The following is a 12992-nucleotide window of genomic DNA, read 5'->3' as shown; positions in this document are numbered from 1 at the left end:
AAATGAAATAAGAGCCAATGAATTTAAAGAAAATAGTACGTGTACTAAATGATCCAATGAAAAGTCGCCTCACATTTTCCTCACATATTTTTAAAAGCCGTCTCAAAACATACTTTTTTAAACTTGCATTTAGGGCCTCCTCTCCATAATAATAAAACTCTGCAACAAACTTAAAAAATAAATAAATAAATAAATAAATAAATAAAAACCCTCTGGCATTGCATGAATAGACCAAGTGAAGCAGCGGATATCGTCTAGGCTTCATTTTTGCAAAGATATCAACCAGGACATCAAAATCAAGTTTATTTTATTTTATTTTATTTACCAATGATTTTTCAGTTGCCATCACTCAGACGAGGATTGGTCATGGAAGTTCGTAAATAGGTTTTAACTAAACTTAAAACAGAGGCTTAAATTGTCATGGAATATTTCATACTACATACAAGTACGCTTAAGTAAAACTCCAACTTCAAATAAGACACCTGCGTGAATCAACCACAGTTGTAATTCCCAGCACATTAAGTAAATTACAATGCTCTAAACAGACAGGCGTTACATTCTCAGTTTTAGATTCACAAATTACTATAAAGAAAATAAAAAAGGTTTTCATAAACTAGTGCTGATAGTGATCTAAATCGTTTCTCAGGCCATTCAGTCAAGTACTTTGATTCGTTTTCATGTTTCGAACTAGTTAAGCTCGTACATTCTCAGGCAACCAAACCGATATCTTGTTTCAGGTCTGCCAAAAGTAGTGACTTCTTTAAAATCACGGAAACAAAGCAAATACATTGTGTCAAGTTTACACAGCAGTTAACTCGTTTACAGTTTCACATGATACACGCACACGCAGCACTACACAGCAACAACCATGGAAAGGAAGGACAGACGCACACATACAGATACAGAAGTGGCGTTCTTGTTATGCTGCTCTCCATGTACGTAAATATTTTCACTTGTTATAATTGCCATGAAAATAAATCGCTACAGTCCCCGTGAAAATAAACGTTCATAATTATTTATGGTAAAGTTGTATTTTGTATTGTTTTCCCTACAGAACAGCCTCAGGCTGAAGTCAAGATGCGGAAACATTTAGCCCAGTTCCGGACAGCTCCGGCTGAATTTAAGCCGTGAGTATAATAGCGAGCATCCTTTTAGAGTTGTACCAGCTCAAAAAAAGAATACCATCTGGTGGTGGCGCGAGTTTAGCTTTTCGTTCCCCTCTTCGACTCAGTAACTTCTTAATTAGCTAATATGGCACTGGCTATTATTATCAGGGCCGGTAGGGCAATGGACCTCCAGGGCCCCCCACCTTCACCCCCAAATAAAATATGTTTCTATCAAAAAGGTTTTCATAATCAGCAGTCCCTCGCTAAACCGAACGTGTCTGAAAACACACACTTTACAGAAATAATATTTTTTTAATTTACATATGCAATTACAAAATTTGAGTGTACTCACTGCAGTTTTTTTTCTGTAGGCTTTTCCTTCCGTTTTTGACATTCAGATTTATGTTTATTTTTATTTGGAGGTTCCAGAGGTTCGGCAGGTTTCATTTTTGATGGGCTACATTCGTATAATTATAATAGGCGTTATGATAATAATAGACAACGCTTGTCAAAGCAAAAGAGGGGCGATCTGAAAAGTGTCACTGCACTGCACGCATAAAGTTTAGTTGAGTGAAAACAAAACGTTTCTTGTCCTAAAGGCTGCTGGATTAGGATAGCTGACACAGAAATAGTACATTTACTCATACATTTTATTTCTGTATGTATGGGCCCCCTCTGGCGTCGGGGTCCCCGGCGCTTGCCCGGGTTGCCCAGGTGCTGACGCCGGCCCTGGCTATTATTTAGCCATTTGCTTAGTTGCTGTGATGTGATAGATGTTATAAACTAAGCACTTTTACTGACAACTTCCCAGAACACATCTTAAACAGAATTATTATTAAAACGTACCTTTCTATTTGGCTTTTTGTAACAACAGCTATTATGGTTAATTTTGAATTTCAACAAATTCAACAAATTTTTTAAGTAGAACAATTTTAAAACATAGTACTTTGGATCATTATAGCTTTTGGCAAGAAAAAATTTAATGTTTCATTCAGCAACGTTACATTGTCAGGTTAGTCGCTGCACTTTCGATGTCCCGAAGCATGAACACTTTCCTTTAAGTCTTTTAACTTCGCACAGAAACTGCCATTTGGGGGGCCCCTGTCGAGCATATCGTTCTGGAAAGAAAAATACTTCTGTTGAAAATATAGTACTGTACCAACAAAACCAACTACAGTACATCTAAATGGAAGACTGCTTATTAAAAAAACAGTGCTTTCAGCTATGTGTTTTTGTATCTTTTTTGTTTTCCTTGAATAAACGGACAAGGGTTGGAACGGGACAAAATGAAATAATCACATATGCGTCACACGCGTTTAACCCTCACTGAAGTCGAAATGTTATAGGGTCGGATATATGTGAGTGCTAACTGAAATATATATTTGGTAAAAAATAGTTTACTCAAACAATCAATCACTAAATAAACAAATATTTTTCTCATATAACTGTATTCTTTTGTAAGAATAGAAAAACTCAATAGCCTCTTTTGAATGTCATTTAACACTATACAATGCCACCCTGTTGTATGCGTTGTGGGTCAGTGGATGTTCTGAACCAGTAGCCAGACCGCAGGACCGCATGCTCTGTGCCAAAAACCTGTATTCAGCGTTCCCAGTGCAAACATGGACAGGTGTATTGTGGTCCCACGGTATATTCTGCCAATTTAAAAGTTATGGATTAATGTAAAAGAACGAATGTTTCTTTGATTCTATTATTTTCTTTATAGTATCGCATACCTTTGTTTTTCTTCCTCTGGGTTTTGGCTTCTTCATTTAGATGTGTTTAGTACCATTTGTTTAGACAACGTTATATTTATTTTGTCATTCCCTCCCTCTTTGCTGATTTAGTTTTAAAACAACGATATACATTTAGTTTTTCTTTCTTGTTTTGTTCTTTTTACTGACTGTTATATTTTTTTCTTAGTGATGCACAGATTCTTGACAGCCTATAGCTAAACAAATAATTATCTCCTTTTGCAGCGCTGAAAACACCACACAGTATTCAGTTATGGAAAAAAGTGAAACGCGGGAAAGCAGGAGGCAAGTAAGCAGTGAAAGAGGAAAGAAAAATGAAGTTCAACCAACACATGTAATAATCCAATACTGCTATTAGATGCAGATTATTTGGGTTTTAGTTTCAACCTTGCTTCGCATGATACTGTTTATTCGACTATCCATGGGGCGCCAAATGTATTTGTTTAATTTATAGCGGTGTTGATTGTACTGTCTAAAAAAAAAACCCTGTTATGATTAAGGAAAATATTTTGTTGTGTTAAATTGCATTTAATTAAAATATACATTTATTACAAATATACATTATTACAATTAGTGTTTTATTTATGTATTTATTTATTTATTATTTAAATTTTAACGCAGTTTTAGCGTGTTTTGGTCTGATAAATGGTTCAATAAGGAAATTTAACAGATACATGTCCTAAAATACACCAAACCCCCCCAATTATATATATATATATATATATATATATATATATATATATATATATATATATATATATATATATATACATTAGTAACATGAACTGTTAGTAACTAGACACTAGCTTATGCTCCTAAAATTATTTTTTTCTTGTGTTCCTATCAGTTTTTCTGTAACTAGACTGGACTGAGTGCTATAAATACATGAAAACACAAAACTATCGCGTATTTAAATGCATTATTGTTATGATTATTATTTGTAAAGAAACTACAACAGAGCTTGCTTTTTTTCTTGTGTCAAACTTTTTCCTCTCTTCCTAGATAAATTTCCTTGATTGTCATGGTTTGGAGAGGATGCACTTTAGCTCTTTGTAACAGTGTAATTTGATAAACGTCTTTTGCTTTTCTTTTCTCTTTTCAAAAAACAAAACAAAACACTTGTTTCCGAGTCTTTTCAAACTCTTGCCACAGACATTTGAGATCTTCCAGCAGAAGCGGTTTTGGGTCAGGTACCAACCTCTAAAAAGGAGGACGAACTTGCCATGCTTTTGTACTTAAAGGTGCCCTGCACTTAAGAAGCTCTTGGGGTCTTTTAGTGATATCCCCCAAGTTATTCTGGTTATACATACCGGTGAATATGCAAGTTTAAAAAACTAAAACGTCACACATATGGGTGTATTATATAAAACCTGGGTTCGCCAGCGCTTGTCACAGCAACCCATTGAATATTGAATGTATTGACGGGTCGAACATAAGGCTGAGGTGAGTGTATGTATGCGGTTTTTTTTTCTCGGTCTCTCTCTCTCTCTCTCTCTCTCTCTCCTCTCGTATAATTGTATGCATGTTTATTAAAATGTTTATTTATAACTGGATATACAAATGTAATGTTGTTGTTTCCATGTAATGGAATGACATAATTTTATTATAGCATTGTGTGTTAGTGGATTTAGGGTTACACGGTGCTGCTTGCAATTGCAATTAAAGCAGTAGCACATCCACACCTCCACGAAGTAACAGGTGCAATGAAGCGCTGGAAATTCCATCACTGTCATGGTGTAGGCTAATTTCAGCGCAGAAAAGGCCCGATTGTGTAGGCCTATTGCAAGTTAAGCTTTAAATAATTTCAAACAAAACAATACATACATACATACATACATACATACATACATACATACATACATACATACATACATACATACATACATACATACATACATACATACATACATACATACACACACACATACGGTTACGATGTGTACTTACATACATAAAAAAGCTGTTGGTTTGGAGTTGAGCGTTAATTATTGTGGCCTACCCTCGCATCTTACACAGGCACGAGGTAATGAACCACTTCGGGTGTATGGATTGTGGGGTCAAATGCATTTCAATATCTGCATCGGTGCATTGCACTGTTAACAAACGATAACACAAAACAGTTATAGTTTCAATAAACTGTAACTTTTTTTTGTTATATTTAAGTGATTTGAGCATTTCACAAATTCCCATTTTTGAAACCCGACGTGAGTATTGTCAGTTGGTTGATTGATATGAATGCAAATTGGGTATAGGATACAGGCTACATTATCTGAATTTGCTTATCAAACTATTTTTGTAATTACAAAATACATATCTTAACCTATCTATCTGTGTTGTATGTCTGTCTGCATCATTTAGTAAATAAAAGTTATGCCGGTGAATGAAGAGGGGTGGAGAGTGAAAGAAAATAAGAAAGTAATCAGGATGTTTTCCTCATAACCACCGGGGCTCCAAGAACCAGGTGGGATGAAGGAGCCTTTCTTAAAATAATAAACAACACAGTAGCAGTTACTTAGTTACTTACAAGGCAAACATAGAGATATTGTCAATGACCTGCGTGTGACAAAGTTCAAGATCTGAATTAAATCATTAATGTATTCGATTCCACAGCTTGTAGTGTGGCTATATTGTAGTGTTTTTTATCTGAAAGAAAAACTTATAATTAAAGCAATTTAAAGATCATAATTTGATGTATTAGCCTAATTACTAGGGTAGATATTCTTTCGTAGGACATTATTTGCTAACAGTCATACGCTTACACTTAAATAGACTGGGTTATATGAATAGTGAATGATGCCTTCACTTATTTGTGTTATTGCTTGATTTGATGGAGTTTTATTTTTATTTCTTTGACGATATTTTATTTCTTAACTAACATCAGTCAACCCACAGTTGTTTTTAACTGAAAAACTGCATCATACTGAAGCAAAGGGTATTATTTGAGTATATCAGAACACACACACGCACCCCCATCTATCTATCTATCTATCTATCTATCTATCTATCTATCTATCTATCTATCTATCTATCTATCTATCTATCTATCTATCTATCTATCTATCTATCTATCTATCTGTGTGACTTTCGTCTACTTTTCTTCCTCTGATTCCAACACACTATATTTACTAAGCGTGATTAGAATGCCGACTTGCCCAGATCAATCACAAATGCAGTTTCCAGGTCAGAGTTCTGAAGACACGTAGCTGGGCTGACTAACTTCAGAGCTCAGATGATCTGCACTCGACTTGTCAGCTTTATTGAATGTCAGGGGGTAGTTTCTTGTATACAGTGCTCTCTATTACACATTTTTGTAGAGCGTTTCGTTCGTTTTCGGGAAGTGGAAAATGAAGGTGGTGGGAATAGGCCTTTATACTAAAATAAGACACATTTTGGTTTAAGCAAAAACTGGGCAAACATCAGCATCTTGAATTCGTTTGAACTGTCGTTTAGAAAAAGTGAGAACTTTTAAAACAGTGCATCTGTTGTTTCCCTTTATGGAAAACAACTTGTATTTGTTCAGAAATTGTTATTTTTTGTTTTTGTTTAATTCCTTATTGAAAAAAATGTTAGATGTTTGCACACATTTTTATTACATTTTTAAATAAGGTACATGCAATCTTATAATGCATACATATTTTTAAATATATAACTTTAACATTCATACCTGTGTAAATCTAAACCCACAACCCAAACCTATACCTTCAGTGGTAATTACTACATAATAGGAATAGTATGCTTACAAATATATATATAGAGAGAGGGAGGAGGTAATTTAATTATATATATATATATATATATATATATATATATATATATATATATATATATATATATATATATAAAGAGAGAGAGAGAGGGGGAGAGAGAGAGAGGGAGGAGGTAATTTAATTATATATATATATAGAGAGAGAGAGAGGGAGGAGGTAATTTAATTATATATATATATAAAGAGAGGGAGAGAGAGAGAGAGAGAGAGAGAGGGAGAGAGAGGAGGTAATTTAATTATATATATATATAAAGAGAGGGAGAGAGAGAGAGAGGGAGAGGGAGAGAGAGAGGGAGAGGGAGGAGGTAATTTAATTATATATATATATATATAAAGAGAGGGAGAGAGAGGAGGTAATTTAATTATATATATATATATATATATATATATATATATAAAGAGAGAGAGAGAGAGAGAGGGAGAGAGAGGAGGTAATTTAATTATATATATATAAAGAGAGGGAGAGAGAGAGAGAGAGAGAGAGAGAGGGAGAGGGAGAGGGAGAGGGAGGAGGTAATTTAATTATATATATATATATAAAGAGAGAGAGAGAGGGAGAGGGAGGAGGTAATTTAATTGTATGTATATATATATATAGAGAGAGAGAGAGGGAGGAGGTAATTTAATTATATATATATATATATATATATATATATATATATATATATATATATATATATATATATATATAAAGAGAGGGAGGAGGTAATTTAATTATATATATATATATATATATATATATATATATATATATATATATATATATATATATATATATATATATATATATATATATATATTCCTTTTTCTGTCTGGTAGAGCCCCTCCAGCTGTAAAACATATGGCATTAGATGTTTCCATAAATTCTATTTCCTTAATATGCCCCAAACACTGATTTCTCACTCCTGGTTTTGGCCTACATGGCTACACCTTACCAAAGGAGACAGCAATAGATACCTTACAGAAATGTTAGATTTTAAAAATGCAAAAAACCCCAAAACAAACAAACAAATAAAACAACCCTTAATAAGTCGAATGACAAACACTAAGACACCACCCGATAGGATTGTAATCGTAAATACTGATAATGTTCATTCAATGATTGATTATAATCCTATCGGGTGAAGACACAGCCAAAAGGTTCTGCTCCAATGTTTGTCATTTAACTTCATATATTATTATACGCTATGGTGTTTATCGAAGAAAAGTCAAATAAAATAAAAAATATATACATAAAATATGACGCATTAATATTTAAGAATGCAGAATTCACTTCATTTGTCGATTTTTTGGGGGCAAACGCATTTTTTACACACTGTCGGTCTGATGTTTATTTTGGTAACATTTTGCCTCTAGCCGAAAACAATGAATAATAACATAACTACGAAAATGTGTTTAAAACCTAATGCTATTATTGGACAAATTGTTTTAAAGTGACAAAGGTTCATTTAAACGTGACATGGTGTTAGCTTTTGAATCAGTTTTTAATGTTGAATTGTCTTCAATCTTCCATAGCCTCCACCTTTTGTCTTCCTTTTCATATAGCAGATCTCTTAACTCATTCACCCCTTTCACAAACGGAAGGCTTACCATATCTAACTTGTTATTTTAATGCCTGCTTGCGCAGCCAACAACCCAAAACATATCCAGACAGCCAACAACCACATTTGGATGCTGTCTGATATTCTGTCATATAGAAAACCAATGTTGTCGATTATCTCCTTAAATAATCGAAAAACCTAGACATGGCTTTAACCCACTGCATGTGTTTTTTGTTGGCTTAATCTCTTTCTGCGACAATCATTAGTTCGGCGAAAGTGTCCAAACATACCAGAACAAAATCGTTCGGAAAATTGCTGCAGATTCTATTCGAAGTGATTCTAGTGATAGCGTAATGGGTTGATCGGAACCCCAGCCCAGTCCAGAGTAACGTCATCCCCAGTCTGTTGTAAGGCTTTCAAATGTTCTAATTTGTAATGGTGCTATAACAGTTATTTGCAACAGTGATGTTGAACACTAAAACAGAACAGCAGCTCAAACGTGTTCATTATTGATTAAATCTATTGTCGCATTGCAGTTATTGTTTTTGATTATATTGGCTTTTAAATAAGACATAGGCCTATACTGTGCTTGAAATGCATCAATACATTTACTATAATAACAATCTATTCACGAAATAAACATGTGTGTATGTGTTTATTTGCTGATTTAAAAAAGAAGAAAAATAATTTATTTACAACATATGTCGGAATGGCTTTTTGCTATTACAAACCAATTGAACTATTATTTATTCTGAAAATCGGCATTTCCACCTCAGAATGGCCTTCTCGGTAGCAGAGATTAATATCTGAAAAATAGCGCTTCCCCTCAAAATGGGCTAGCCTGTGTTTTGACTGAAATGAAGCCTACAGGTTTTAACCTATTAAATTCCAAGTAGTTCACTTGGAGGTAGAAGTGACAGCTCAAATGGGGCTATTTTTACATAATGTATCCCAAATAATAGCTAGCTATAACTTAGTACAAGGCTACTCAAATTAAATTAATGTTTATTACTCCAAAATCTCAAAATTAAATATTATAAACAGCATTTGCATTAAATGGTCAGGTAGGTAACACACAACACATCTAAGTTACATATAATTAAGCTCTGGTCAATATATAACACGACGGAATGAATTTACGCAAAATGATGCTTTTGCCGAAAATAGTTCACATTTTTGTAGGCGTGTCATAAAAAAAAATCACGCATGCCTAGTTTGTGCAAGTAGGTCAGATTTCTAGGTAGCACAGATTTTCAGAACATAAGAACATTAGAAAGTTTACAAACAAGAGGAGACCATTCGGCCCATCTTGCTCGTTTGGTTGTTTGTAGCTTATTGATCCCAGAATCTCATCAAGCAGCTTCTTGAAGGATCCCAGGGTGTCGGCTTCAAAAACATTACTGGGGAGTTGGTTCCAGAACCTCACAATTCTCTGTGTAAAAAAATACCTCCTATTTTCTGTTCTGAATGCCCCTTTATCTAATCTCCATTTGTGACCCGTGGTCCTTGTTTCTTTTTTTCAGGTCGAAAAAGTCCCCTGGGTCAACATTGTCTATACCTTTTAAAATTGTGAATGCTTGAATCAGATCACCGGGTAGTCATCTCTGTTCAAGAATGGACAGATTCAATTCTTTGAGCCTGTCTGCATACATCATGCCATTTAAACCTGGGATAATTGTCATGTGACACTTTCTATATTGGCTTGCTAGCTTGCAATTGGCTGCTGGTCCGCGGCGGTGCAGCACTGAGCGCTGGTTTAACATGTTACAGGTGTTTTACACCAGCGCCATGCGTATCGGGTGGCAGTTTGCCAGTCTTTCGGTACAACCCCTGTGTCAAGAGACTGTTGCATGATCTTGGTTAGCGGTTTGTAAATAACTTCTTTCATTTCTTTGAGTACTATTGGGAGTATATCATCTGGTCCAGGGGATTTGTTTATTTTAAGAGCTCCTAGTCCCTTAACACTTCTGCCTCTGTTATGCTAAAGTTATTTAAAACTGGATAGGAACAGGTCGACATGTGGGTCGTGTTGTCCATATCCTCCTTTGTAAAAACTTGTGAAAGCAACATTCTGGTAAATTGAAAACCACATCAGTCAGTAGGAAGAGGAAGAAAAAGAAAAAAGAAGCAAAGGGGACTGTATATAATTTTAGACTATTTTCACGGGAATTAAGTTATTTAAACGCTAACAATAGTATGTATTGGGATACATTCCAGATGGTAGGCTATCTATATGAGGCAAAAAAATCTTCCCAAAATATAAACATGCAACCTAAACTACTGGGAACCACTGTAAAGAAATGCAGTAACAATTGGTCTGTATGAGGCGCCCCGTAGCCCTACTCAGATTAGCACTGTGGTTTACAAAAATCTGGCTTCATAACTGTGGATTTGCCTATAATCTCGTGCGATCTTTCGAAGCGAAACAAACATTTTAAATTTATAGGATTGTACTGTTTATTTAGTGATAGTAATGAACAAACGGAAACAGATACATTTGGTTGAAGCTTCAAAAAGAGCGAAAATCTTTCTTCTGATGATCCAGAATGTCAAGGGGGGGGGGGTAGAACAGTTTCTGACACTAACGGTGGTGGAGTTTTAGGCAGCATTCAATGTTAATCCTGAATGATCTGAATTCAGCTGCTCTTCCAGGATAAAGCATGGCAAAGTTTCGTTTGTGTTTTAATTTTATCAGTGTCTTATATTAAAATATACAATACATTTCATATCATTAACACATCATTGCCAAATTTTATTATTATTATTATTATTATTATTATTATTATTATTATTGATATTTTATTTTTTAACTACCTGTTTTGTCACAGGGTGTTCTCGGCTCACCGCGCACTAGCCACCCCTCTAGTATGGCCAGGCGGCTGCCGATTTGCCTGTAAACTGTCCATAGCTGCGTTATCCTCTTTCGCTGCAGTTCTCATGTGGCTGTATGGCGAGTCTGCAGTGTGAAAAGAAGCGGTCGGTCAGAGGACAGCGTGTGTTTGTTTTTGCCTTCGGGGTGGTAGCGGTGAGCTGAGCCTAAAAATAAATTGAGAGAAAATAATTAAAAAAAAAAAAAAGTAATTGGGAATTACTAAATTCATATATATATATATATATAAGTTTGCACCTGCAAATCTTTTCTGTCCAACGTAAAATCAAATATAGTATTAGACTACTTGTGTCTAATTAGGAAACAAGAAATTAAAGAACAGGGTCCTTTTTGACTGCTGCACCCTTATACAGTACTACTGTAATTTGAAGTTACATTTAAAAACACTTATGCAAGAAATATATTAACATATAGCCTATTGTTGTTTTGGACTTTATGTGGTGCAGAATCAATTTAAACAAATCATCTCTTTTTTTCTTCTAGGAGTACAGCCTTAACTCTAAAACAGTGCTTAGTTAATGTCAGAAAACGATCAACAAAGCACGTGATCAAGAGACCTTTAATTATCGTAGTTGTTTTGTTCAAGTTTTGTAAAATTAGCAGGTATTTTTCTGTTATCTATGTCTCTATCTATCTATCTAGTAGCATTGCGTGGAAGTGAAGCAGGCTTACACAGGCATTTCATGTTCTCAAATGCAGCGGTTTATTAAGACGGGACTACACTTGACAGGTAACGCGTGCTGCATTACCAGTCAGCGGTACAACTGTAGATGAGCTGCGTAGTGCTACTCAAACTGTGACAAAATAATCAAATAAAATGGAAAGACATTATAATCTATCAACCTCATAAAAGTTTACCATAGTTTAATAAAGAATAGTGAAAGTATGGTAAAGCACAGAGAGGTACTATGGTAAAGCATATAAAAAGACATGGCAAATCATGGCAAATGCATAGTATAACGATGGGAAAATGACAATTTCAGTGCAAATTTACTGTGGTATACCCATGCCTTCATCTACTCTTTATTCGACATTGTGAAGATGCAACTATAGCATGGCAAGTAGGCCTATGTGCTCATTGTGGCTCCATATTGTAACTGCACAATTAATTTGTATGCCTGTCTCATAAGGAACGTTGTGATTTTTTTTGCATATCGCAGAAATTAGTTCCAGTTGACCTAGTCCTGAATTAAATCCAAGTTTATGGTGCCGACATAGCTATAGTTTATAGTGGATATGATAGTGCCAAGGGGATTAACCAGCGAGCATCTTGAATACAAGTGAAATCATTTTCTGAAAACCGAGTGCTAGACGGACAAGTCATCTTTCCTAATAATCAAGATTGCCAATGCGACCCAAGGGGTGTCCACCTGGAATTCAATCCAAAGCTGAAAGGAAGATTTGATGAATGCAAGAGATCTCCCCTCAGGCTTGACTGCACCTTACAGTGCCCTCTAGCTGCTGTACCCACTATCCAGCTACACAATCTTTCCAGTACATCTGTACCTCCACCAGCACAGCTGGGTGTGCACTTATTTACTAATATGCCCAGTAAGGAAAATGTATTTTATCAGATACTGTTAAAACGTCACCCTCATGCGGGGCTACTATACACCAAACGTGTCTGGTTTCAACGTCAGGGAATCCCTCAGCTGAACGTGATTTTGTAACTCTGCAACTTTTATTGTATTTGATTTAGGCGTAGTTTTTTTTTTTTTTTTTTTTTGAAAAGCAGATTTTGCGCTAGGGTTTGTGAACTTCAATAGCCGCGCCTTTTCGCAGTGGGTGTATCATTATGCGTCACTACTGAGAACATAAGAACATAAGAATTGTAATGTTGTTGAAACTGACACCCTGGGATCCTTCAAGAAGCTGCTTGATGAGATTCTGGGATCAATAAGCTACTAACAACCAAACGAGCAAGATGGGCTGAAT

General features: G+C 35.1%; 1 long non-coding RNA gene across 1 annotated transcript; it reads left to right on the top strand.

Annotated features, from left to right (window-relative positions):
• The first annotated feature begins 452 nt into the window (after nt 1-452).
• Nucleotides 453-3417, top strand: LOC131705293 (uncharacterized). The gene is made up of 3 exons (XR_009310287.1): nt 453-935; nt 1055-1127; nt 3086-3417. It is a non-coding gene; the product is annotated as an uncharacterized LOC131705293 (long non-coding RNA).
• Nucleotides 3418-12992: the final 9575 nt, after the last annotated feature.

Source organism: Acipenser ruthenus, chromosome 2, assembly GCF_902713425.1.
Source record: "Acipenser ruthenus chromosome 2, fAciRut3.2 maternal haplotype, whole genome shotgun sequence".
Classification (NCBI taxonomy): Eukaryota; Metazoa; Chordata; class Actinopteri; order Acipenseriformes; family Acipenseridae; genus Acipenser; species Acipenser ruthenus.
This window is presented reverse-complemented; position numbering and strand designations above follow the sequence as displayed.